This window comes from Pinus tabuliformis, chromosome Q (genome assembly GCF_031772625.1).
Source record: "Pinus tabuliformis cultivar Carrire ecotype Pingquan chromosome Q, CPIR1, whole genome shotgun sequence".
Classification (NCBI taxonomy): domain Eukaryota; kingdom Viridiplantae; phylum Streptophyta; class Pinopsida; order Pinales; family Pinaceae; genus Pinus; species Pinus tabuliformis.
In genome coordinates, this window is record NC_142296.1 from 1,055,865,833 (window position 1) to 1,055,871,466 (window position 5,634).

General features: G+C 43.2%; 2 pseudogenes; one reads left to right on the top strand and one right to left on the bottom strand.

The window, feature by feature from the left end:
- Positions 1 to 1,061: 1,061 nt before the first annotated feature.
- Positions 1,062 to 2,233, bottom strand: LOC149223135 (EP1-like glycoprotein 2; annotated as a pseudogene).
- Positions 2,234 to 4,291: 2,058 nt separating this feature from the next.
- LOC149223136 (large ribosomal subunit protein uL10c-like) lies at positions 4,292 to 5,263 on the top strand (annotated as a pseudogene).
- The last annotated feature ends 371 nt before the right edge of the window (positions 5,264 to 5,634 follow it).

A 5,634-nucleotide genomic window follows, 5' to 3' on the forward strand; every position in this document is an offset into this window, starting at 1 on the left:
AAAGGGAAACCGTTTTTGGGAAGACAAACAACTTCACTCACACAAAAACTCTACACTGATTTGAATCTCTTGAACCTGAGCTGTTTCCATGGCAATGCCCTGTCTGAAGAACTTAACAGCAGCGCAACAGATAACAAGAACATTAAAAAACAATTGATAACCTGTATATATTTACAAAATTTTTGAAATGTTCACTGTAATTCATAGCCTCACCGCCCCAGTATTAATTCCTTGGATAGATCTTTTCAGTGCAGCAGCCGGAATTGCAGGAAGAATGAACGCTTTTGGCCAAAATTGTTACCGCCTTTTTGAGCGACGCGCGAATTGTTGCGCCAATGGAAGAAAATATCTCCCTTTTGATGTTTCCGCGCTTTGGGGGAAGCCTAGACATCCTTCTTCGGGCTTTGCCAGTGCCAGTGCCAGACTCTGCCATTAGCACACTGTAAGAATCTCCAGCTAGTTTGTTCTCTAGTATCCCTATTCACAGTTTGCTCCTAACCAATGCTAGGAAAGCCCTAGCAAAGCACCAGAACTCTGATAAACAGCAGCAGCAAATACCAATAACTGCCGGCCAGTGGTCTGCGTGTTTAGACCACCTAGAGAGATTGGACAGTGCGAAGAGAGCAGCCTTCCACTCATCGATTTCTTGCGGGCCGTATTCCCCACGGCTCTCATGCCCCTGGAATGCTTCAGCAAATGGACCACCATGAGATTGATCCGCCGGGTGCGCAACTTGAGAAGGACTGACATTGTAAAACAGAGGGACGGCTATGGCCGACCGCTTCTCCTTTTCCTGTACATTGCGTGCGATAAGAGAGACTTCTCTGAGGCACGATGCAGATTCTGCGTAATTGGTGGATCGAACAGGGCGCTATATTTCAAAATTTCACTGTCCCGCGCTTAATTTGAAAACACGGTGTGCTATGGCGTGGATGAATGGCGCTTAATTTGAAACATGGCGTGCTATGGTGTGGATTAACAGCATCATGCATGGTATGCCTATCTATCATGATATGTATCATGACTATACCGGAAAACAGACCCAAACATCCCGTTGAAATGTGAGTGACGGACATTACCCGATGTCAGAACCCGTCTCCCAAGACTGTCCTTACGGTCGTTAAGAGAGAGAGTCTCTTAAGCAGGGCATTAATGTGGAAATGGGCATTGCCAGCAAATATTGCTTGCCCGATAAGGTTGGTTCTGTTCCCAAGCTCCTTGGTGTGCAAGCATACAGATGCCCGTTCCCAGTGCAATAATGCCGCGCAGTTATAACAATCATGATAAAATTTCCTCTGCACTCTTTGGTTTCTGTTTCCCCAAATGGATTTGGATTTTGATTTGCACTTACATTGGAGAAATGCTCAGGTCCCACCAGTTCACCAGTGTATAGAAATCAACAGAAGAGTTGGACGATGACTGTCTTTAGAGTCAGCAAGGGGGGACGGGGCGCAGCTCCGAGATCCCATCAGGTTGAGCACAGGCCACACATTGACACCTTCTAGAAACAACCATTGATCCTCCAAATTTTCTCACAAGATCGCACTGAGGCACTCCTCGCCAACATCCAAATCGCTGGTATGTGATATCCCACTTATTAAACTGCGAGTAACTATACATTTTCAGATCTCCATCAGACTCAATTCTCAGAAAGGGCCGATTCGTATTAAATCTCGGTGTTGAAACTATAGAGAGCCGTGCTGGTTTCTTCAGAAGTGAGGTTGCAGAGTTCCAGTGCCCTGAACTCTGGCGCTGCAGTGAAGTTGGCCAACCTCATGTCGATCATGTAACGATACCCGTGCTTGGCTTGTGGATTGATCAGGAAAGTTGCTTGACTTACTGGTTTATTGCAGGTGTGCGTGATGGCATTGATGTCCCTTGGATCCCTGTCGTAAAAGGGGAGAGTCTAGTGTGGCACAGCCTCGGGAAGAATGAGATACAGAACCAGTCCTCCGGCTTCAATTTCAAGACAGTAAGGTCCCTCCGATCCATCCTTCTCCGACGCGCGGCTGACCAGTTTCTTCACCCTTCCAATGTTCAGTGATTGGCCGACTAAGAGACTGTCGGTCGGTTGATCGAAACTCTGCCACACCGTTTTGTTATTTTCGTTATAGAGCACCAGGTTGCCGTCGTTTCGGAGTTCGCATCCCACAACGCCCCTTCCGGAAGTGTTTGAGGACCAAACACTGCTCCCGTTTGCATTGGAGATGACAAGGTTTCCGTCATCGGTGAGGTTGAGAGGGAATTCATGTTAGCGTATTCATTGGGTGCGGTGTTGTAGAAGAGCAACTCGAAGAGACCATTTCTAGATGCCAGTGGAAGCGGTCTGTAGTTGGCATGGTATTCCATATCATCACCTCTCAGCGTTCCTGAGTTTTTAGAAGAGAACGCTCCACTCACACTCCCAGGTGTGGCACTCCCAGATGTGAGCACACTCCCAAATGTGAGCAGAAGATACAATACTAAAGAACGGTAGAACGAAATTGAATCCATAATTAGCTGATATTTCCAATACAGCAGAGAATTCTCTCTCCTCTTCTTCTTCTGCGTCTGATTTTTTAATACAGCATCCCGGCTATGAAATAGGCCACCAAATAAGGGTAGAGATTTGATGGTGTAGAATCCAGACTACACAGCATTAAATGGTGCTTATTGGTCGGTAGGAAACTTCCTGTCACACAGTCAAAGTCAACCGTTAAGCCCTCCAGTGGATGGCACTCCGATCACCCGACTGTTTTCTTTATTAAATTCCTAGCATTGGCATTCCAGGGAAGAAGATCCTGGCTAAATTTGCTTTAAAGAAGACAATTGATATAATAAATTCAAAATAAAGTAGTGTTCCTTTTCTAGCTATATCTGTTCTTTGGCTATATCTCTTCCACTGAACATCTTATATTCCTGTTACATATTTTAATGTGAAATATGAATTCTGAAATAATTTAACAAAACACAATTGTACCAAAATAGATAAAATACATTTTCTATGGAATTCATGCAACATAGACCCATGATGTGGTGACTTCAAATTAAAAAGCCCACAATCAATCAATCAAAATCGATAATCGTACTAAAATAGATATATAGATTTTCTATGGAATTCATGCAACATAGACCCATGAAGCGGTGACTTCAAATTAAAAAACCACAAATCAATCAATCAAAATCGATAATCGTGACACCCTATGTGGAGAAACATCAAATTAGAAACCAATAAGCAATCATGCAAAAGCAGACCAATGAGGTGGGGAGTCTCGGACTTCAAATTAAAAGACCACAAGTTAATCAACTAATCACAAAATAGATGATTATCATGGACACGCCATAAGGTTCTTGAGACCCACAAGAGAATTAAGGACAAGCCCCAGTTTTCAGAGTCGACTACAACATAGAGATTGTTTTTTGTCAAGCCCACGAGTCGGCGGTTGGCGTGTGACGAGTTGGGTGAGTGCACTCTTAGTTAAACGCGACGAGTCTGTGAGCGGGGGAGTCGGTTGCGACTTTTCATTGTGACAATGGGAAGAGTTGGAGAAGTGTGACGAGATGGGGTAGTCGGTTAAAGGCGCCCAGAGCACGGGCGCGACAAGCCAACGGAGGGTCGAAAAACTGAAATTCGGCTAAGTGTGCGAACTTACGACGAGGAATTTCGCAAATGTGGACCCGGTGGGGCGGCAACATGGACGAGCCAACGTGAGTTGGGGGGACTGTTGGTTGAATTGGGAGGTCGGCCTGCCCATAACTTAACCATGGAGAAACATGACTCCACTCCAGACATGGACATGCTTGGTAATGTGGAATCTTTATGATTTGCTGTAGTGGAAGTTCGGTATATATATATATATATATATGTGTGTGTGGATGAATAAAGAGATTTTCACGTTCTGATATTCTAATGTAAAACTATGCACTTCTATTTGCAAAGTTCATAACATGATTCAAAACAAATTTTGAGGGGTTTTTGAAGTTTTGAATATCATAATTATCCATTTCAATTTTGGAAAAATATTATGCACATAATTCCATTTCAAAGTTCATAACATGATTGAAAACAGTTTTTTAGGGGTTTTGGAGGATTTGAATATCATAATTATCCATTTCAATTTTTTAGAATTTTGGAAAAATAATATGTTCAATAGTCCAGAATTTTTTCATATTGACTTTTAGACCGTCAAATTTTGGTGTATTTTGGCATTTTGGCATATCGAATTGAATTTGAACTCAAACTTGGTAACCATACTGTGAATGGAGGAGGGTGCAAAATCATCAAGCAGCGAATGGAGGAGGGTGCACGTCCATGACCAAAGAAGAAACCATCAAAGACGTGATCACTAAAATCTATGCTAGTCCAAGTTTGGTTGGAGGAAAAAGAAAATAACCTAGTCCAAGCACAATACAGGTTCTTGAGACACACAATAGAATTAAGAACAAACCCCGGTTTTCAAAGTCAACTACTGCATAAATGATTGTTTTGCTCTTACAGAAGATGTTGCTCTGAAACAGATGAAAAAGGCAAGACAGGTCAATAAGTGAATCTAGATTTTTCTACATAATTATATATGATTTCAATTTTCAGCTACCTCGGACATACTGGAAACCTTCCGGCGTTCGACTGATAATTCCAATTGCAGCACTGAGATACGAAGAGCAGAAAGACAGGGGAACCGAGGTAGCCCCCACTTTGATAAGGATAAAGCACTCCGTCAAAGGAGAGAATCCAGGAGGAAGCGGCCATCTAGTCAGAATCCAATGCACAATAAGCAGGAACAAGAAGGAAGAAACTGTTGAAAAGTAAAGAAACCACTCGAGAATTGCTACCTAGGAGTAGGCATCAAACACACTGGCCTGACCGTAAAACCGCTTCAGTTAGAAATCCCTTCCAGAGACCACCAAGTTGGTTGTGGTGAAGAATAAACTTGTGGGGAATACCGTTGAGGGTACCCCATGGGAGGTTCTCTAGCCCTGCAAGAAAGGAATGCCTAGGCAACCCTGAGCCCTTAACAGGAACTTTCAAAAGCAGCGGAAGCTTGAAGAAAATGATTTTACTGGGACCGTTTCCAAAGAGAAGTTTTGTTTTTACCAAGAGTTTAAGGCCTTGGAAACCATGCCTACAAAGGGCAGAAATTTATGCCAAGATCTTGGGCCCATTGCAGATTCCTGCCATGGGACTCATCAGTGCCGTTAGGCTTCTGCAAGGGATTCCGTGTTTACATTGTTGGCCCTTGTTCATGAGCTAGAGGAAGAATATGGAAATGCAAGTAATTCATAGAGGTTGCTAATGGGAGAACCTGTACATCCTGTTTTCAAGTTGTAAGTACTCTAATGTTTTCTTCTCTGAGGAACTTCCAGTCAAGGAAGGAAGGCTATCAAGCCTGGGTGGACTTTCCTCAGACGAGGAAAGTCAAGTCAAGGACAGTTCTAGTACCCGGCCTATGCCTATGGCAAGTCGAAACAAAACCACACAAAGTTCTTTGTTTCCCTATGTTCTTTGTATCTCAATCTCCATTGAACAACGTATATGCATGCCCTCTGTTTCAAGTTTACAAGTGAACAAATTGACCGACTTAGTTGTTTGTTTCGATATGTTCTTTGTATCTCGATTCTCAACCTCCATTGAACAATGGCTATGCAGGTCCCCTG